This window comes from Cajanus cajan, chromosome 10 (genome assembly GCF_000230855.2).
Source record: "Cajanus cajan strain Asha chromosome 10, NIPB_CcT2T_4, whole genome shotgun sequence".
In the NCBI taxonomy this organism is placed as follows: domain Eukaryota; kingdom Viridiplantae; phylum Streptophyta; class Magnoliopsida; order Fabales; family Fabaceae; genus Cajanus; species Cajanus cajan.
In genome coordinates, this window is record NC_138526.1 from 3,656,921 (window position 1) to 3,665,552 (window position 8,632).

Below are 8,632 nucleotides of genomic sequence, written 5' to 3' on the forward strand. Positions count from 1 at the left end.
TGGTCAGGTATATCTAAATCCTTTGATAGCCTCTCACGTGTAGTACTAGTGGAAGTGGTTGGAAATTTCATATGTTTCAAGCTTCCACTTAGGGTTATACGACTAGCTACTTAATCTTGCTTCTTTTAAGTTTCTTGCTTATAATTGTGTTTACTTAGTTGCTTAAATTCGTCTAGACTTGTGTAGATTTACTTGCTCATGTTTAGTTTAGTCTCAAAAACAAACAAATTGTGAAAAAGCATACAAAATTTTTGTGAAAAGTTTTGGGGAATTGAAAATATCACAAAGGAGTTTAGTGATTTCCACTTGAAAAGGCTTGGTTATTAAGTGGCTCTTTGTAGCTCACCTCCCTTGATAGTGCAACTTGTACACTTAGACTTCCAAGTGCTATTTTCATTCCTAGAAAATACCAAAAACATTTTATAACTTTTTGCATAGCATATAAATTCCCTTTGCTTAATCATGAGTCATATTTCTCAAAGTAGTAGTGACTTTGAATCTCCTAAAAGTTTTAGAAGAATTGTTAAGGAGGTTGAGGCACTAAAACTTTGGAAGCAACAAGAGGTACTTCAAAAAGAAAAAGAGAAAATTGAAAGAGAAGTACAACTAGTTGCTTTAGAGGAAGAGATCAACAAGATCAAGCTAAGAGAAGAAAAACTTTTGAAAAAAATTCATAAACATAAAAGTCAAAAAAGTTCTTCCACTAAGAGTTCCAATGACTCTCAAAGCCAAGAAAATGAAGGTAGTTTGAACATGGATGCATACTACCAACCTACACCTAGGAGAGTCATTAAAGAACACAAAGTGAGGGAATCAAGGGTTGATCTCCCTTACTTTCATGGAAAAGAAAATGTGGACGCCTACTTAGATTGGGAGATGAAAGTGGAGCAAATCTTCACTTGTCATCAAGTAGGTGAGGAAAGAAAAGTTCCTTTGGCCACCCTAGCTTTTCAAGGACAAGCCATGTATTGGTGGACATCTTTGGAAAGAGAGAGAAGAATTCATAATGATCCTCCCATCACCTATTGGAATGATTTGAGGAGTGCTATGAGAAGAATGCACATTCCTTCTTATTATAGTAGGGAGCTTATGGATAAGCTCCAAAGACTCCAAAAAAAGAGTATGAGTGTTGAGGAGTATAGACAAAAGATGGAATTATATCTCATGAGGGCTGGCATAAGGGAGGAGGAAAGATTGACCATTGCTAGATTTTTGAGTGGTCTTAATTTTGACATAAGAGATAGAGTTGAGTTACTCCCTTATAGGGACCTTGATGATTTGGTCCAACTTTGTATAAGGGTGGAACAACAAAATTTAAGAAAAACTTCTTTCAAAGGAAAAACTCAATCTAGCTCTTATGTTAAGAAAGACTACAAGAGGGAGGGTCAATTTGATACCTCTAAGAAAATTGGCAAAGGTCTTGAAAAAGAAAAAGAAAATGAGAAAAATAAAAATATTGTCACTTCTAGTAGTAAAACTAGTGATATCAAATGCTTTAAGTGTCTTGGGAGAGGTCATATAGCTTTTCAATGCCCAACTAAAAAGGTGATGATTTTGAAGGGGCAAGACATTTATAGTAGTGTTGATGAATCTAGTTCCACTACTTCAAGTGATGATGAATCAAGTGAGGAAGACCATCCCATTGAAAGTGCATATCCTTGTGATGGTCAACTTCTAATGATTAGAAGGCTTCTAGGAAACCAACCTCATGAGTCTCACCTTTCACAAAGAGAGAATATTTTCCACACAAGGTGTAAAATTCTTGATAATGTTTGTTCTCTCATTGTGGATAGTGGGTCATGTTGCAATTGTTGTAGCATAAGGTTGGTGGAGAAGCTTGGTCTTACTATTATTTCCCATCCGAAACCATATCAACTTCATTGGATTAATGAAGATGGGGATATTAATGTTGATAAACAAGTGAAAGTCAAGTTCTCTATTGGTAACTATGAAGATCAAGTGGTTTGTGACATAGTTCCAATGGAGGCTTGCCATATTTTGTTGGGAAGGCCATGGCAATTTGACAAGAAAACCATGCATAATGGCCTTACCAATGAAATCACTTTCACCCATAAAGAAAAGAAATTTGTACTTCATCCTTTGTCTCCGTCACAAGTGATAGAGGATCAAGTACAAATGAAATTGAAAAGAGAAGAAGAAAAAAAAACTTGATTAAAAAAAAAAACAAAAAGGAAAAGAAGCATAAGTCTTCAAAGAAGAAGGAGGAAGAGAAACCTCTTCTAATAGAAGGAATTCAACAAGAACCTTTAAAACAAACTTTAATTGTTGAAAAGCCTTCTTACCTTCTTCTTTGTAGGGGTGTGCTTAAGTGTTATAATTTAAACCTTGAGCTTAGTTCTTTACCTCCCCAAGTTTCTCATTTATTAAAAGAATTTGATGATGTATTCCCTATTGATGGTCCAAAGGGCCTTCCTCCTTTTAGGGGTATAGAACATCAAATTGATTTTGTGCCTAGGGCTAGTCTACCCAATAGACCCGCCTATAAGACAAATCCTCAAGAAACTAAGGAGATAGAGAACCAAGTCCAAGAACTTTTGGATAAGGGGTGGGTACAAAAGAGTTTGAGTCCCTGTGTTGTGCCTGTATTGTTAGTGCCCAAGAAAGATGGAAAATGGAGAATGTGTTGTGATTGTAGGGCCATTAACAATATCACAATCAAGTACAGGCACCCAATCCCTAGACTTGATGATATGCTTGATGAATTACATGGGGCATCTATATTCTCTAAAATTGATCTTAAAAGTGGTTATCACCAAATAAGAATCAAAAAGGGTGATGAGTGGAAAACTGCTTTTAAAACCAAATTTGGATTATATGAGTGGCTAGTTATGCCTTTTAGTTTAACTAATGCACCAAGTACATTCATGAGGCTTATGAATCATGTCTTGAGAGAGTGTATAGGAAAATTTGTTGTTGTTTATTTTGATGACATCTTAATCTATAGTAGATCTCAAGATGATCACTTAGGACATCTTAGAGAAGTTATGATGATCCTTAGGGAAAACCAATTATTTGCAAATCTTGAAAAATGTACTTTTTGTGTGGATCATGTGGTTTTCCTAGGGTTCATTGTAAGCAAAATTGGGGTTCAAGTGGACCCCGAGAAAATAAAAGCCATTCAAGAGTGGCCAAAGCCTAAAAATGTTAGTGAAGTTAGGAGTTTTCATGGACTAGCAAGTTTTTATAGAAGATTTGTGCCTAACTTCTCTAGCATTGCTTCACCCTTGAATGAGCTTGTTAAAAAAGATACTTTATTTGAATGGACTTCAAAGCATGATCAAGCATTCCAACTTCTTAAAGATCAACTTACTAATGCACCCATACTAGCTCTCCCAAATTTTGAAAAGACTTTTGAGCTAGAATGTGATGCATCAGGAGTTGGCATAGGAGCTGTGTTATTGCAAGGAGGACACCCCATTGCATATTTTAGTGAAAAACTAAAAGGTGCCTCCCTCAATTACCCAACCTATGACAAGGAGTTATATGCATTGATTAGAGCTTTACAAACTTGGGAACACTATCTTGTATCCAAAGAGTTTGTCATCCATAGTGACCATGAGTCACTTAAATATTTAAGAGGTCAAGGTAAGTTAAATAAGAGACATGCCAAATGGCTAGAGTTCCTTGAACAATTTCCATATATTATTAAATTCAAGAAAGGAAAATCAAATGTTGTAGCTGATGCTTTATCTAGGAGACATACCTTACTTGTGTCTCTAGGTACTCAAATTCTTGGATTTGATAATATTAGGGAGTTGTATAAGGAAGATCTTGAGTTTGGTGATAATTATAAAAAATGTCAACAAAAAGCTTTTGATGGTTTCTATATGGTTGAGGGATACTTGTATAAAGAAGGAAGGTTATGCATACCCCAAGGATCCATTAGGAAATTATTAATTAAAGAGAGTCATGAAGGTGGGCTTATGGGGCACTTTGGTGTTGAGAAAACCCTTAGTTTGTTAAAAGAAAAATTTTATTGGCCCCATATGCGAAAAGATGTCCAAAGGCATTGTTTTAGATGTTTAGCTTGTTTACAAGCTAAGTCTAAAGTAATGCCTCATGGTACATACACACCTTTGCCTGTTGCTTCTTCTCCTTGGGTAGATATTAGCATGGATTTTGTGCTAGGTTTGCCTAGAACCCAAAGGGGAATGGATTCTATCTTTGTGGTAGTGGACCGTTTCAGTAAAATGGCTCATTTTATTCCTTGTCACAAAGTAGATGATGCAAGCAACATTGCAAAACTATTCTTTAGAGATGTGGTTAAACTACATGGGCTTCCTAGGACTATAGTTTCAGATAGAGATACAAAGTTCCTAAGCCACTTTTGGCGTGTCTTGTGGTCAAGACTAGGAACCAAACTCCTCTTTTCAACTACTTGTCATCCTCAAACAGATGGCCAAACTGAAGTAGTGAATAGATCTCTGTCTACTATGCTTAGGGCAGTCCTAAAGGGCAATCACAAATCTTGGGATGAGTTTTTGCCCCACATTGAATTTTCCTACAATAGGGTAGTTCAAAAAACTACCAATATTTCTCCTTTTGAGGCTGTGTATGGGTTTAATCCTTTAAATCCTTTAGACTTGATACCTCTTCCTAATGTTGAACATTTCATTCATAAGGAAGGGGCTTCAAGGGCTGATTTTGTCAAGAAACTTCATGAAAGGATTAAAACTCATATTCAAAATCAAAATGAGAAATATGCAAAACAAGGGAATAAAGGCAAGAAGTCTATGATCTTCGAGGAAGGTGATTGGGTTTGGCTTCACTTAAGAAAAGAACGTTTTCCAAATCAAAGAAAGTCCAAACTCAGTCCTAGAGGAGATGGTCCCTTTCAGGTCTTACAGCGTATCAATGATAATGCTTATAGACTTGATTTACCCTCTGATTATGGAGTCAGCACCACTTTTAATGTTAGTGATCTTAAACCTTTTGTAGGTGCTAGTGATGATGAGGAAGAGTCTTCAGATTCGAGGATGAATCCTTCTCAAGAGGGAGGGAATGATGGAAGAGCATGGGCTAAAGGCCCAACCACTAGAGCTATGGCCAGGAGGTTACTTGAAGATTTGACTGCTTCAGAGCTTAGTGGGCCCAATGGGCTTGGTGGGCCTAGGGTGCTTCTCACTTGGGCTTTGATTGATTGAACACCATGTTTAATTCTATTTTCTTAGTATAGGAATTTACTTTGATGTTGGTCTTGTATTTTGACCATAGATTAGGGTTTAGGTGTCTTGGGCTTAATTTGGGCTTCTTGGGCTTTGGGCTTTTGATACCCAATATTGGGCTCATTCTTCTCCTTGTAGTTTTTCCTATTCATTGTATTCATTAGACCATTGTATTTTGGTCATTAGATTAGGGTTTAAGGAGGTTTAGTAGTTCATTTGAATTAGGACAAATTAGGTTAAATTTAGGATGGATTTAAGTTGCATTTAGGTCACACTTTTGGCACCACCATGGCTGCACAAGTGTGACACCGAAATGCAACCCTAAATACATACTAAATTCAGCCTAATTCACATTTAGCTCTACATGACCGGTTAAGCATATGTGACACAAGGTTTGAATTCAAATTTGAATTTGAATTCAAACCTTGGTGCCAACATGTGGCCTCTCATGTGGCGCCAAGTGTCTTCCTAAATTCGGTGGCCTATATGTTCCCTCCTAACACATTTTGTAATCACTTTGAAATATTCAGAAATTTGAGAGCAATTGAGCCAAGTTTCTCCCTCAAAGTCACCGAGAATTCTCTCTAGTTTTAGGAGTTCTCCATTGTTCCTTCTCTTTGAAGTGAACAATCTCTTGATCACTTGTGCTTGGATACTTCCCTCTAAGGCTTAGGCCTCTCATCCGTGAGTGTCTTTCCTTCCAAGGTGTTCATCAATTCGGTCTCATCTCCATTGAAGAGGATCCGTGCTTAGAAGGAGTTTAGGAGGAGCTTACATCTTCACTTCTCCTATTTTCTTCTATCAGGATGATACATCAACTGGAAATCAAAGTCCTTTAGGAATTCCATCCACCTTCTCTGCCTCATATTCAACTCCTTCTGATCACTAAATACACTGAATCTCACACCAAATAGTTAGTGCCTCCACGACTTCAAGGCAAACACCACAACTGCAAGCTCCAAATCATGAGTAGGATAATTTCTCTCATGAGTCTTAAGTTGCCTCGAAGCATACACTACTACTCTCCCTTCCTGCATTAACATACAGTCCAACCCTTGGTGAGAAGCATCACAGAACATATCAAAATACTCACCAGTGTCAGGTAACACCAAAATTGGAGAAGTAGTCAATCACCCCTCTATTCCTGAAAACTTTGCTCACAAGCGTCCATCCAAGCAAAAAACTGATCCTTCCGAGTCAGTTAAGCCAAAGGCATTACTATTCGAGAGAAACCCTCTATGAATCTTTGATAGTAACCCATTAACCTAACAAAACTCCTAATCTCCGTAATAGTCCTTGGACGCTCCCACTGAATCACAGCCTCCACCTTAGCTGGATCCATTGCAATCCGCTCTGCCGATATCACATGCCCCAAAAAAAATCCCACCTTTGATAACCAAAACTCACACTTGGACAACTTCGCATACAACTACCTCTCCCTCAGCACCTCCAAAACCAACCTCGGATGCTCACGGTGATCCTCCAAAGATCTAGAATACACCAATATATCATCAATGAAGACCACCACAAACCTGTCCAAGAATGACCCGAAAATCTTGTTCATGTAATCCATGAACACTGTTAGAGCATTAGTGACACCGAAATGCCTCACTACGTACTTACAGTGACCATACCTATTCCTGAAAGCAGTCTTCGGTATGTCACTCTCTTTTACCCTGATCTGATGGTATCCGGATCTCAAATCAATCATCAAAAACATCGAAGCTCCCCTCAGCTGATCCATCAAATCATCAATCCTCGAAAGTGGATACTTATTCTTTATCGTCAACTTATTCAGTTGCCAATAATCAACACACAAACGACCCCACCATCCTTCTTTTTCACTAACAATATCGGGCACCCCAAGAAGAAACACTAGGCCTCACTACCTATTTCTCCAACAAATCATCAATCTGTCTCTTCAGCTCTACCAACTCAGCTGGAGCCATCCTATAAGGAACCACTAATACCGGTCTTGCACCTAGTACCAGATCAATGCTAAACACAACATCACACATAGGTGACAATCTCGACACATCATCTGAGTACACCTCAGGAAACTCAATGACAATCTCAATCCCAGTGATGGCCCTCTTCATCTCAATACTTAAAATGACAAACAATCATCAACTACTCAGCCTGACTCGCTGACAACAACACCTCATCCTCCAACTAAGGAAATATCAACTCTCTTCGAGCACAATCTATAAGGATGTGATGGGCAGATAACCAATCCATCCCTAAGATTATGTCAATATCCACCATGGGCAACACAATCAGGTTCACTCAGAACCTCCTATTAAATACCTCTATCGGGCATCTCACACACATCTCCGACGTCACCACAGAAACTGAAGCCGGAGTAGACACAGACAAATCAACATGCAATGAAAATACTGACAAACCAAATTTCCCCACACAATCAATAAAAATAAAATGAATGTGTGGCACCAGAATCAAACAGGAACAAAACATCCTCACCTGCTGCTTTCCCCTTCCTCTTCACCAAATCTGATGAAGTGGAAGTCTCTACACTTGACAATGCAAACACTCTCCCCACAACTGTAGGCCTGAGTGGCCTCGGGGCACTCCTAGATGAAGTCGGCGGTATCTGGCAATCTCTAGAGATGTGGCCTGGCCTACCACATCTGAAGCAATCATTCCCCGGATGGGAACAATCTCTGACCATATGTGCTCCTCCACATCTGTAGCATCGCACCGACTGTGCTCCACTCTGAGGAGTAGCAGGACGAGGTCCCCTACTAACAGTTACTCTCTGAGACTGTATAGGTCTATCATAGGGTCCCCTCTGCTGGCCTCCCCTCTTGGACCCAGATGATCCCTCCTGAACTCTAGCAGCCTTACGACTGCTACCACCACCCTCCAATCTCTCAACAGTCTTTGCCTTCTCAACCAAGGCAGGAAACTCCACTATGGACATAGGGACTATGACCCTCTTCAGCTCATGCCTCAACCCCTCTCTCTCAACAGTCTTTGCCTTCTCAACCAAGGCAGGAAACTCCACTATGGACATAGGGACTATGACCCTCTTCAGCTCATGCCTCAACCCCTCTGCAAACTTTCTACATCTCCAAGCCTCAGATACGGCCTGAGAGTAGAAACGAGCCAGATGCTCAAACCTCATGGCATACTCAGAAACAGACAAGCTCCCTTGATGTAGTCTCATGAACTCCGCCTCCTTAGCGTATCAAACGCTGTCTGAGAAATACTTCTCCAATGAAACTCTCTTGAAGCAATCCCAATCTATAACCACACCTCTGCTCTCTAGCATCTGCCTGGTGCCTCTCCACCAGTACTCAGCCCCGCCCCCCAGCATGTAAACTGCATAAGCCAACTTCTTCTCCTCAGAAGATCCCAGAACACTGAAGATCTTCTCCATCTCACTCAACCACTGATCTGTCGCATCAAGATCTGAATCCCCCTTA